This window comes from Engystomops pustulosus, chromosome 10, assembly GCF_040894005.1.
Source record: "Engystomops pustulosus chromosome 10, aEngPut4.maternal, whole genome shotgun sequence".
NCBI classification, from domain to species: Eukaryota; Metazoa; Chordata; class Amphibia; order Anura; family Leptodactylidae; genus Engystomops; species Engystomops pustulosus.
In genome coordinates, this window is record NC_092420.1 from 53,170,598 (window position 1) to 53,184,971 (window position 14,374).

At 43.7% G+C, this 14,374-nt stretch overlaps 1 protein-coding gene across 3 annotated transcripts in view; it reads right to left on the bottom strand.

Moving 5' to 3' along the window:
* CLCC1 (chloride channel CLIC like 1) overlaps positions 1-3,677 on the bottom strand; it is a 30,299-nt gene extending 26,622 nt beyond the window's left edge. For 2 of the 3 annotated variants that reach the window (XR_011850500.1, XM_072129007.1), the window contains exon 1: positions 3,426-3,553. The gene's annotated coding sequence lies outside the window, so the exon portion shown is untranslated. Of the gene's footprint in view, positions 1-3,425 lie in introns of all 3 variants that reach the window. The other variant, XM_072129008.1, reaches the window with a different exon arrangement.
* Between the last annotated feature and the right edge of the window lie 10,697 nt (positions 3,678-14,374).

Consider the following 14,374-nt stretch of genomic DNA (forward strand, 5'->3'; position numbering starts at 1 on the left):
CGATGGCAGCATGTAAATAACATAAATAAATAATCATTGTGGATCTGGTTGGCTCCTGACTTTGACGGGTTGCCAGGATAGCTAGAATAGAAATACAAATGCCAAGAATAAGAATAAACAAACATGTTAGGTATTACTACATCCTAAAATAACTGTTCTGTCAAAATAGGGAGGGAAAAAAAAACACTATTACCCCTAAACCCTGTAATGGAAAAAAAACGCCCAAATGTCTGAATAGCCACTTTTTGTAACATCATATAAAAATTTGGATACAATGTGATCAAAGGACCCTACAGTCTCCAAAATGCTAGCAATGAAAATGTTTGCTGGTGCAACATAAAAAAATCACACCCTACATGGCTCAATAGAGCAAAGTATGAAAAATTATTGGCATCAAAATATGGCGTATTATACAACAGGCTTTAAATGTTCTAAAGTCTTTTAAAAGGATAATAAAATCTATATAAATTTGGTATCTGACAGAAAGAGGTGTCATTTGCAACACACAGTAAAAACCATAAAAAGGAATATGATGGAAATTCATTCTTTTGTCAGTTTCACAAAATTTGCTGTTTTTTTTTAAAGTTTCCCAGTTTAAGGAATATAAAATACTGTCACTAGAAGGAGCATTTTGTAGCAATAAAAGCCCTTGTAGTACTCTAGTAAGCAGCTCCTAGTGCCTATTTTTTTATAGGTGACAGGTCCTCTTTAAACTAGTAATAATGATAATCTGATCATTCCCACACTGAGGAGATCACTATAATTTATCCCTCTCCAGGACAATACGTCTTTCCTGGATGCGCCATGTGTGTTGTGCTTTGTGACAGCTGAGTGCCGTGTACATTACTAGCAGAGCAGTGGCGTGTACATTACTAGCAGAGCAGTGCCGCGTACATTACTAGCAGAGCAGTGCCGCGTACATTACTAGCAGAGCAGTGCCGCGTACATTACTAGCAGAGCAGTGCCGCGTACATTACTAGCAGAGCAGTGCCGCGTACATTGCTAGCAGAGCAGTGCCGCGTACATTGCTAGCAGAGCAGTGCCGCGTACATTGCTAGCAGAGCAGTGCCGCGTACATTGCTAGCAGAGCAGTGCCGCGTACATTACTAGCAGAGCAGTGCCGCGTACATTACTAGCAGAGCAGTGCCGCGTACATTACTAGCAGAGCAGTGCCGCGTACATTACTAGCAGAGCAGTGCCGCGTACATTACTAGCAGAGCAGTGCCGCGTACATTGCTAGCAGAGCAGTGCCGCGTACATTGCTAGCAGAGCAGTGCCGCGTACATTACTAGCAGAGCAGTGCCGCGTACATTACTAGCAGAGCAGTGCCGCGTACATTACTTGCAGAGCAGTGCCGCGTACATTGCTAGCAGAGCAGTGCCGCGTACATTGCTAGCAGAGCAGTGCCGTGTACATTACTAGCAGAGCAGTGCCGCGTACATTACTAGCAGAGCAGTGCCGCGTACATTACTAGCAGAGCAGTGCCGCGTACATTACTAGCAGAGCAGTGCCGCGTACATTACTTGCAGAGCAGTGCCGTGTACATTACTAGCAGAGCAGTGCCGTGTACATTACTAGCAGAGCAGTGCCGTGTACATTACTAGCAGAGCAGTGCCGTGTACATTACTAGCAGAGCAGTGCCGTGTACATTACTAGCAGAGCAGTGCCGTGTACATTACTAGCAGAGCAGTGCCGTGTACATTGCTAGCAGAGCAGTGCCGCGTACATTACTAGCAGAGCAGTGCCGCGTACATTACTAGCAGAGCAGTGCCGCGTACATTACTAGCAGAGCAGTGCCGCGTACATTGCTAGCAGAGCAGTGCCGCGTACATTGCTAGCAGAGCAGTGCCGCGTACATTGCTAGCAGAGCAGTGCCGCGTACATTGCTAGCAGAGCAGTGCCGCGTACATTACTAGCAGAGCAGTGCCGCGTACATTACTAGCAGAGCAGTGCCGCGTACATTACTAGCAGAGCAGTGCCGCGTACATTACTAGCAGAGCAGTGCCGCGTACATTACTAGCAGAGCAGTGCCGCGTACATTGCTAGCAGAGCAGTGCCGCGTACATTGCTAGCAGAGCAGTGCCGCGTACATTACTAGCAGAGCAGTGCCGCGTACATTACTAGCAGAGCAGTGCCGCGTACATTACTTGCAGAGCAGTGCCGCGTACATTGCTAGCAGAGCAGTGCCGCGTACATTGCTAGCAGAGCAGTGCCGTGTACATTACTAGCAGAGCAGTGCCGCGTACATTACTAGCAGAGCAGTGCCGCGTACATTACTAGCAGAGCAGTGCCGCGTACATTACTAGCAGAGCAGTGCCGCGTACATTACTTGCAGAGCAGTGCCGTGTACATTACTAGCAGAGCAGTGCCGTGTACATTACTAGCAGAGCAGTGCCGTGTACATTACTAGCAGAGCAGTGCCGTGTACATTACTAGCAGAGCAGTGCCGTGTACATTACTAGCAGAGCAGTGCCGTGTACATTACTAGCAGAGCAGTGCCGTGTACATTGCTAGCAGAGCAGTGCCGCGTACATTACTAGCAGAGCAGTGCCGCGTACATTACTAGCAGAGCAGTGCCGTGTACATTACTAGCAGAGCAGTGCCGTGTACATTACTAGCAGAGCAGTGCCGTGTACATTACTAGCAGAGCAGTGCCGCGTACATTACTAGCAGAGCAGTGCCGTGTACATTGCTAGCAGAGCAGTGCCGTGTACATTACTAGCAGAGCAGTGCCGTGTACATTACTAGCAGAGCAGTGCCGCGTACATTGCTAGCAGAGTAGTGCCGCGTACATTACTAGTAGAGTAGTGCCGTGTACATTACTAGTAGAGTAGTGCCGTGTACATTACTAGTAGAGTAGTGCCGTGTACATTGCTAGCAGAGCAGTGCCGTGTACATTGCTAGTAGAGTAGTGCCGTGTACATTACTAGTAGAGTAGTGCCGTGTACATTGCTAGCAGAGCAGTGCCGTGCCGTGTACATTGCTAGCAGAGCAGTGCCGTGTACATTGCTAGCAGAGTAGTGCCGTGTACATTGCTAGCAGAGCAGTGCCGTGTACATTGCTAGCAGAGCAGTGCCGTGTACATTACTAGTAGAGTAGTGCCGTGTACATTGCTGTGTGCATCCTGTACATGTGACGCCTATGCTGTGCGCCCCTCCCTTCTCCCATCAGGGAGGTTTCCGCCCTGTGGTGCGGTCACACGCTGCTTGCCTTGTGTTTACAAACGCAGCGCAAGTGATAGTCCCGAGGCCGCCCCGGGCATTGCGTTGCGATTGTAAAGAGCATGCAAACGTCACGTGTAAACGCAGCCAATACAGTGCAATGCTTTTCCCATCCTGGCCGCCGTTTATTACACTGCCCTCCTGCTCTAGCACATGGCGGGAGAGGGCTTCAAGCTCAAAAGGCGGTAAACCGGGTCACACTACCTCGGGCGGTTGGTTCAGCACCGGGGGTTTCCTGGTGATTGCCCTATGAAGATCTTATGCGGAAGTGTGACGTCCCTGACGTGAGACCAGAGTTATCAGTGGTCCAGCCGCCTGTCACTCACCCGGATGGTGCCCGCCTAGCGACAAGACGGGCGCGGGCGGCTACAACCCGTGACATGAGCCGCAGCGAGTCGGTAACACGCGGGGACCGCCCACTATGTACTGAGGAAAGCGCCCGCCATTACAGGGGCCGCGCCGAGAGCCGTGCACAGGGCGGCTGCATCTCCAGCTCCTGGTAGAGGAGTCACACGTACTGTAGTGTAATGGCGGCCTCGCCGTGTACAGGAGGTTCCTCACACGTATGGGTAATGGCGGGACTCCTCATAGAGCGCCCTTGTCCCTGCACATCCTGCTTTCGGAAGCTTTCTGTCTGTGGCATCTTGCGATTTTTTTTTTTATCCGGAATAAATATTTTATCCTTCCAGAATACTTAAATATTCCCACCCAGAATACTGATTCTTTGCTGAATAATGTCTTGGAAGGCAATAATCCATTGAGATGACATGTCTTTCACATCTTTCAATTGTATTGGGGGCCTGAGGCCACCAGTTAAAAGAAGGAGGGCAAATTCAGATTATCATTGAAGCTTCTCTCCAGGGTCTCTCTAAGGCTGCATTCACACTACAGTATGGGGGACGTATTTACGGCCAACGTATATGCGGCCGATATACGTCCCCCATACACTTCTGTGGGCTCGCGGCGCCCTACGGGAGCGGTACGGTGCAGCACACGTGCGGCAACGTACTGCTCCGTAGCCCGAGAAAAGATAGGACATGTCCTATCTTTACCCGTAATACAGCGCCGCGCCCATACATCGCTATGGAGAGGGCCGGGGGTGAGCTGCGCTCACCTCCTCTCCCCGCGCTGCCGTGTGCCCGCCGTGCTACAGTGCGGCGGGCACACGGCAGTGTGCATGTAGCCTCAAGGAACAATGGTCGGGTCCAGCATGATGACCTCCAAATAATGCAGTTCTGTCAAAATCTTCTCACTTTTCCCGCAGTTCCAAACAGCCAATGAAGTGTGAAATAGCACTGAGAGCAGCATCCCTTAATTTTCCTGGGACTGCAGGAAGATTCAGTGTTTGGTGAACTCTGTCCTGGGGCGATGGCCTGGGTGCTCATAGAAAGAGCTCTAGAGTTCCACCTCTGGCACCCATGCCATAGGTTCGCCACCACTGGCCTATGTTTCTATGAGACGGAGGCATTTAGACAGATCTGTAACACTATGTCAATGACCTTCAGATCACTAGGGAAAAACTAGGGTTTCAGTGCCCATCAAAATGTAAAAACAATTCTTCCCCTCCTTAATAAAGGAAAATAACATCCCAATGTTGCCACTTTTTTTTTCTTTTTTTCGAGCAACACAAAAGAATTCGAACAAGTGATTTAAACGTTGCACAGTCTTTAACCCCTTAAGGACGTGGCCCTTTTTCGGTTTCATTTTTCGCTCCCCACCTTGAAAAATCTGTAACTTTTTTATTTTTCCATGTAAAGAGCTGTGTTTGGGCTTGTTTTCTGCGTAACAAATTGCACTTCATAGTGATGGAATTGAATATTCAATTCTGTGTACTGGGAAGTGGGAAAAAAATTCTGAATGCAATGGACATGATGAAAGAACATTTGTGCCATATTCTTGTGTGCTTGGATTTTACAGCTTTCAATGAGCGCCCCAAATGACATGTTTTATGTTTTCATACATTTAAAAAAAAAATAAAACCTTCTGTACAAAAAAAAAAAAATCTTCATTTTGCCATGTTCTGGCGCTAATAACTTTTTCATACTTCAGTGCACAGAGCTGTGGGTGGTGTAATTTTTTGCGAATTTTGATGACGTTTTTAATGCTATCATTTTGTTGTCTTTTCGGCCTTTTGATCACTTATTATAGAATTTTTTTATATTTTTCAAAATGTCACTTTCGCCTTTGGACGCCATTTTCCGTTACGGGGTTAAACGCTGGGAAAAATTGTTATTATATTTTGATAGATCGGACATTTTTGGGAAGTGATGAAACCAAACATGTTTCTAATTCTAATTCTTTTTTTTACTATTTTTTTCCATTATTTCAGATCCTCCAGGGTAATTTAGCCCTGCAGGGTCCGATTGCTAATACTATATACTGCAATACTTCTGTATGGCAGTATATACCAATATTACAATGATTTCTAATAGCCTGCCATCTGCTGGCTATTAGAGATCATTGCACATGGCAAGCCTATGGGTCTCAATGAGACTTTAGGCTGCCATGCCAACTGATCGCCGCCCTCCAATGACGGCACAGGGGACGGTGATCGGCCATCCAAGATGGCGGCACCCATGTAAAAGTAAGTGGTGCCAGCACCAAACGCAGCAGTAACAGGCGGGCGTCAGCTGTGTTATACTGTACAGCTGTGTATGGAAAAAGCTTAGCTCCATACACCCTTCGCAGCACGAGGACGATATAGTTCGTTCTCGGTTACAAAGGTGTTAAAGGACATCTACCGTCTGTTTACTGCAAGTTATGCAAATTATCGTGGAGTGCTCAGGCTCCGTCACCCAAGTACCTCAGGGAGCCTCCTATTTTAATTTATGCACTTCCCCTGTAGCGCTAGTGGTCCAGCACCTATCTATGCGCTTGTCCAGTAGTGGGTGCGTCAAATCCCAAACTACTTTTGCAGTAATATGCAGGTTATTCTGGCGGCTCTATTCTGAAGTCCTTACCTTCATATAATCTGAACTTGTATGTATACCCTGATGTACTCTCGCACTACTTATACATCTTTACTTGCGCTCTTATTTGGCAGGTACTGGCGGATTTGTGTTTATGACACATATTTTGCAGAGGTATATGCCCGCACAAACTTGGCAGTAAAATGGTCTAGGATGGGCCCTACCTTAACCCCTTCCCACCGGGACACTTATGATTTAGCGTTTTCATTTTTCACTACCCACATTCAAAAATCTATAACTTTTTTTATTTTTCCATGTAAAGAGCTGTATGAGGGCTTGTTTTTTGTGTAACAAATTGTGCTTTGCAGTGAAAGTATTTAATATTTCATAACGTGTACTGGAAAGCGGGAAAACAATTCCAAATGCAGTGAAATAGGTGAAAAAATGCATTTGCACCATTTTCTTGTGGACTTGGTTTTTACGGCTTTCACTCTGCATCCCAAATGACGTCTCCTTTATTCTTTTGGTACAATCACAGGGATACTAAATTTTAGAAAATTAAAACCTTCTGTACAAAATAAAAATCTCCATCTTCTACCACTAATAACTTTTTCATACTTCAGTGTACGGAGTTGTGTGACAGGTTATTTTTTGCGAGATGAGACTGTACAGCCTTTTGATTACTTTTATTGCATTACATTTTTAATATGTTGCTAAATGGTGGAAAAGTGGCGTTTAGGACATTTGGGTGCGATATTCCTTTACGGGGGTTAAACGCTGGAAATAACATGGCGTTACCTAACATGTTTATGATATTTTACTCGGCTCACAGGCAGCTTGCTGCCATCAGTGAGGGGTTAAAGAACCAATCATAACTGGGGTCTTCTCTGGGTGGGAACTCTGTGTTATCAGCATAATCAAAAATTTTATGGATAGCTTCAAAGTGCATCCTACTCATGGCCATGTGGAATATCGGGATGTGGTACAATATGTCTGTGTCATATAATATAAATCTGGGCCAGTAGGGTGATTTACCTTCCATCAGGTGTATCGAGGAGTGACTTCAGCTTGTTCCAAGGATATGCTTGAATTTCTGGGACTCATGGAATGTTATCCATGGTTGCCACAGCTTTATATATTTTTCGGACGTGCTTGTGACATCTGCCATGGCCTCCTACATTCGGAAAATATGCAACCCAAGGAGGGGAGAATAGTTACGTTCATATAATTCTCCCAGATTCCGGGGGATCCAGACCCCCAAGTAATGAAGACAACGAAAACGAAAGTGTCAAACTAGGGAATTTTTGCAGATCCAACAGGAGATTCAAGTTCAGAGCCTCAGATTTTTGGAAATTGTTATTGAAAAGGGAGCACTTTTGAAAACTCTGGCATTGAAGCATGAGATAGGGCAAAGAGGTAGAAGGCTGGGAGAGGATAAAGAGGAGGTCATCTGCATATACTGTTAACTTCACTGTCTGTGTGCCCACTGCAAGGCACCAGATTTCCTGGTTTGCTCTAATGGTCCTAAGGACGGGTTCTATTGTGAGGATAAAGATCAGTGGTGACCCCTGGTCCCATTGCAGATATGGAAGGTAGAAGAGATTACACCATTAGCCCTTACTGCGGCAGATGGGGAAGTATATAGTGAACAGACCCATGACAGCATGCGGGGAACAGGGCCAATATGGTGCAACACCGTGAACATGAAAGGCCATCCTATTCTATCAAAAGCTTTTTCTGGTTCTGTGGATAACAGGGAACCATATTAGAGGGCGGTTCAATAAGTACTCGTGTTAGAAATGAAGACACCATTTTTTCAAAAATGTTGTTTTTATTTTTCAACCTAGTCTCCATTTAGAAAGAAACACTTATCCCAACGTTCCTGACATTTTTTAAACCCCCCCCCCCAAAAAAAAAAAAAAAACATAGGATTTTTTCAAACTCTCCAAAATACTCCACTGTCTCAGCAATGGCTTCCTCGTTTGAGCTAAAAAAATTTTCCTGTGAGCCATTTCTTCATTTTAGGGAACAAGAAAAAGTTGCAGGGAGCCAGATCGGGATGCGGCAGCAATTCATAACGCAATTCATGCAGTTTGGTGGCGACAACTCCGGATGAATGTGCCCGTGCGTTATTGTGTTGAAACAGCACCTTCTTTTTCGCCAAATGCAGCCATGTCTCCTTCAATTTTTTGTGGTCCAATAACTCACTGTAGTATTGTCCAGTGATCGTTCTTCCTTTTTCTAAAAAATCCATTGTTTTGATTGTTGCTTAGTTTCTGGTGTGTAATGATGAATCCAGGTTTCATCAACGGTGACAACTCGACATAAAAACTCCTTCGAATCTCGCTTAAATTGCTCCAAACACTGCTTCGCAGTTAACAGCCGCATCCGCTTTTTGTCCACCGTGAGCAATCGCGGCACCCATCGGGCTGACAATTTTTTCATTGCCAACTTATCATGTAAAATATTAATTGCCATTCCGGACGACACACCTACCTACAGCCTCTGCTACTTCACACACTTTCGTTCGTCAATCAGCAACTTTTTGAATGATTTCCTCTGGAACCGGGCATCATGGTCGCTCCTCATCAAAAACGGATATTCGCCCACGTTTAAATTTGTTGAACCAATATCTGACAGTGGTCATAGATGGTGAAGTGTCCCCATAAACAGCATCCAACTTTGCTTTTTTCCCATCCAAAACCAAAAATCTAATTACCGAACGATAATTCTCTTTTTTTTTTTTCCATTTTAGCGAAAATCACAAAACACGTCTTACTCAAATGGCTGCCAAATCCAAGCTAACCTATCAATCAGTCTGCTGCCGTCGTTTGATAGATAGCAGCACACGATGATAACACCAACTTCCCTCAGGAACACCCTCTGCCGTCAAACACGGGTACTTAATGAACCGCACTCGTATGTATATCACATTTTTCTATTTGTGTTATTGGTCATATAGCAAAATGAAAAAGCAGCATGTTTCTAAAAAAAAAAAAAATGTATTTTAAACCTGCAAAATCATATTAAAATGGACGCTGCAATAAATTGACCAGTATTCTGTGGGTGTAAAAAAGGAACACAGGGACAATGTAGAGTCACCTATCCTTTTGCCCCTGGAAGTGATGAATGGAGAAGGGAACAGAAAAACAGGGGACACGTGTCGTCTTGCAGCTCCACATCTATGACAGCAAAATACAAAAACAATTAAGGGCAGTGTCCATAAGGGATTAAAAGTGGTAAATTCTTTCCACCAGAAGAAGATCCGACACACCAGCACAGAAGGAGAAAGGAACATCTGAAACATAATTTAAAAAGTAGGTGATGTCTGTATCTGCGTATTGGCAGCTAAGGTGCACTATTTATTTATTGCTGCTATATATTATTGTGCAGTATATTTTCTGCTGGTATATAGTTTGTTTTTATGTGCATTATATTGACTAATGGGAGTTGACCCTATGTCAGTTGGCCTACTAGATTTCTCACCATACAAGTATTTAGTCAGCCACCAAAAGTTCTCCAACTTAAAAGATTAGAGGCCTGCAATTGACATCATAGATTGACCTCAACTATGAGAGACAAAATGTGAAAACAAACCAGAAAGTCACATTGTCTGACTTTATTTGCTAATTATAGTAGAAAATAAGTATTTGGTCACCTTCAAACAAGCAAGATTTCTGTCTCTTCTTGACCTGTAAAGTCTTCTTTAAGAGGCTCCTCTTTCCCCCACCCATTACCTGTAGTAATGGCACCTGTCATCTGTATAAAAGACACCTGCCCACAACCTCCGACAGTCACACTCCAAACTCCACTTTGGTGAAGACTAAAGCACTTTGAACTGTCAAAGTACACCAGAAACAGAATTATAGACCTGCACCAGGCTGAAAAGACTGAATCTGCAATAGGCAAGCAGCTTGGTATGACTAAATCAACTGTGGGAGCAATAATTAGAAGATGGAAGATATACAAGACCACTGATAATCTTCCTCAATCAATGGGCTCCAGGCAAGACCTCACCCGGGTCAAAATGATCAGAAGGAAGGTGAGCAAAAATGGAAGGAACCACATGGAGGAACATAGTGAATGACCTTCAGAAAGCTGGGACCAACGTAACAAAGGCTACCGTCAGTAACACACTACGCCGCCAGGGACCCAGATCCTGCCGTGCCAGATTTATCCTCCTCCTTACGCCAGTACATATTTGGCCCGGTCTGAAGTTTGCTAGAGAGCATTTGGATGTTCTAGAAGAGTATTGGGAGAATGTGATATGGCCAGATGAAACCAAAGTAGAACTGTTTGGTAGAAACACAATTTTTCATGTTTGGACTATAATTAATGCTGAGTTGCATCCAAAATAATATAGCTTTTGTGAAGCATGAGGGAGGGGGGACATCATGGTTTGGGACCAGGATGACTGATCCATGTACATGATGAATGGGGCCATGGCATTTTGAGTGCAAACCACCTTCCATCCAAGGTATTAAAGACTAAGGCTACATTCACACAACCGTATGGAGGACGTATATACAGCCGACATACGTCCTCCATAGACGGCAATGGGCGCACGGCGCCCTACGGGAGCGGTGCGGTGCAGCACACGTGCGGCACCGTACCGGGAAAAAGATAGGACCTGTCCTATCTTTCTCCGTAGTACGGCGCTGTGCGCCATTAATTCCTATGGGGCGGGGTGGGCAACGGCAGTGTGAATATAGCCTAAGGGTGGATTCACACGTAGCGTTTAATGCATGCATTTAAAACGCATTGCAACAGCTGAAGGGAGATTTGCCTATACAGCTGTTAACACTTGCGTTGACAAAAAGCTACTGTTAACACATTAACGCATGCATTTGTGAACACAATGTTAGCGCATGCGTTAACAAATGCATGCATTTACGCAATGTACACACACATGATAACAATGTGTTAAGGGTTGCGTTATGTAAATGAAAGTGTTAACAGCTGTTTAATTAGGCAAATCTCTCTTAAGCTGTTGCAGTGTGTTTTTAAACACAAGCATTAAACGCAACGTCTGACCGCACCCTTAATGTAGCAGGGTCTTTCAGCATGACAATAATGCCAAGCACAGCGCCATGTTAATGAAGGAACTGCTTCGTAAGTAATTTTAAGTTCCTGGAGGGGCTCTGCCAGTCTCCAAATCTCAACCCCATAGAAAACCTTTGGAGGGAGTTGAAAGTTTGTGTTGCCCAACAACATCCCCAAAACATCACGGCTCTAGAGGACATCTGCATGGAGGAATGGGCCAACATACCAGCAAGTGTGTGCCAACCTTTTGTAGACTTACAAAAAATGTTTGACCACTGCCATTGCCAACAAAGAATAAAGTATTGAGATGAACTTTTGGTATTGACCAAATACTTATTTTTCAACTTAATTTGCTAATAAAATTCTTTAAAAATCAGATAATGGCCCACATTTACTAAGGTGTTTTCTGTTCTTTTCAATGGAAACTGCTTGCACATGTATTCAATAATTGCCTGCACCACATATGTGTCATAGCTGCACTATTCTTCATGTGACACAAATTTGTCTGACAAGTCGCAAGCCACATGTCAAATCTGATCGTCTCATTGTCCTGTATAACAGCATGGATTCTTCCATGATGTCCAAACAAAATAGTGCTGTACAAAAAGACTTATGAAGGGGATAGATTGGTAAGGCTTAGCAAAACACTTGCTAGAAATTGGGGTATTCCCATTGAACTTAGCAGCTAACTTGCAATTAAGGCAATATACTTGAAAGTGTTTGGTAGGTTGGAACTGGGGTCTGTAGGCCCCTTTGCAGTGAACTCATGTGGCGCTATTGAAAATATCCTAGTTTATCATACCAAACAGCCCCCTCATGGTTATTTTATATAAAGCCCCCTATGGATTCATTAGATGCAACGACACCCCATGGATTCCTTATGTACAGCCTTATGTGGGCCCCCAGTGCCCTGCCACTTGCCCAGGTATGCCCAGTGCTGGTGCCGGCCCTAGTTGGAACAACCGGACATTTCCTTTATCTTGTTCACAGTGAAGCTACTTTTATATTTTGCATTACTTCTTTTTATATGCATCCCCTAGTTACTATTCCATACAATATACAAGCAGCCCCCTAGTTACAGGCAGATTATTCTGCCCACTGTGGCCTCTGGTGAAGCTCTCTGGATGCTGTACTTTAGTCCCGGGCTGCAGTGATCAACTGCAAAGTGTCTGTAATTATGTTTTATTGATAATCTTTGTTCCCATGACAGCATACATTTTTGAAGATCCAATTGTCAAAGGGGCAATTACATTTTTTTTTCTAGAGTAACAATTATATAAAATAACAGTTCAGACTTGCATACAAGTTCAACTTAAGAACAAACCTATGTTATAATGAGCTTTCACCATTAGATCACTACATGTGAGGTGTAATGCAACAATTCTAAAATTAACACCCCCCCCCCCCCATGAAAAAATGTTAATATTTTGTCAGTAAAGTATGTTTTTCCATCAGATCTATAAAAGAAATCTACCTTTTTGAAATGGAAGCAAACATATTTTTGTTGCATTTCTGTCTGTCAAGATATGGAATCTATGGAGATTGCAATAACAAATCTTCTTGCCTAGTATGTGAACCTCCTTTTCAGGGAGTGAGAGTTCTCCTTATGGAGAGTTTGCAAGTCGGTCTAAATTAGCAAACATGGAGACTTCTAGCGATTGATGCTACACAATTCTGGGAAATATGCAAATACATTTTCCTTGGGACAAGGAAAACCACACCTCTTTTGCTACCTTGTAAGGCAGCCTGCTTAAAATCAAGCATTACTTTTAGGAAGCCTAATCACATGATCTGGGATTCAAACCAAACCAGGTTCTCTCTTACTCCCTGACCCTAGTCAAAAGCCTCTCACTAGCCAAACCAGTTCCCTGCACTGTACTGAAAAGGCACAACCAGGTTGAAACAGTGCAGTCTACAGTTGTCAATCTGTTCTACTGGTTTGGCTTTAATCCTACATTTTGACATTCGGCTTCCTGAAAGTCATGCTTGATAGTAAGGAGGTTGCCTTACAATGTAGCAAAAGAGGTGCGATTTTCCTTGTGCCATCTAGGAAAACTTATTTGCCTATTTCCCAGAACCTCCTAGTCGGCACACTCCCTGGTGACATTCATGTACACATTCACCCTCCACATGGCACGAACCACAGTGACCCAGTATTCGCTGATATGATGAATCTTGGATCTCTTTATTCATATTGCAGCACAGTTACACTTCCATAGTAAACATCTCCACATGAAACAAGAAGTAAAAAATAGAGACGTACAGTGCACAGAAAGTTTAGTATGTTAAAAGAACAAAATAATAATTCCACTTCATATCAAATAAATAAAAACTTTCCTAAATCTCATTTAGGCTCTTTTTTAATTTAACAAAAATAAAAAATTTACAGTATGAACAGAAAATTCCCGAAATATTAGCATTTACATTAGTGAATACAACATTGAAGCTATATTTCTACCAGTATGATAGAAAAATAGTTAACACAACACGCAAGTGCAAGACTCAATATCCAGGTTAGTTGTCGCTCTGAAAAAGAAAAAAAAATAATAAAAGGAAACTGATTTCATGCCGGTGTGCCATGCAGTCATGTGCACAATACTCCCTTTCTGGGTTACACCGTCGCCCGTCACGTGTCTTACTGGCCATTCAAGCAGAGGGTGTGCAGGGAAATCTGGTTTGTTGCATATGTTTACTGTACACGTATAAAAACTGGAATACATCAACACTGGATAATTCTAGCAGCATATCACCCACAATAAAAGAGCATGTAGCACTGTATAGTAGTGTTGAGCGCATTGAATTGCTTTATAGGAGGGTGGAGAGTTTGTTCACGTGCTGACACCTCAAGGACAAAATATAGTCAAGTGACTTGTAGAGGTTCAGACTAGAAGCGGCTAGTAAGCGGTGAGTGGCATCCCATCATTCCCATAGTTATATATTTGTTGAATGGATTTTATGATAAGGGTTTTCCCTACTAAATGAATGTATCACCTTTACGTACATTAAAGGGAGGAGTGACACAACACCTGCACTTCATGTAGTATAAAAAACTGTAGGGGACAACATCCTCCCGATCACTGGTGGTTGCATCAATTGGACCCCAGCAATCATATCCTGGGGACAGGGGAATTATGGGAGGAATAAATAGAGCAACACAGGATCTTGACTAGGACATTCTGAAATTATTTATATGCAGTGCCA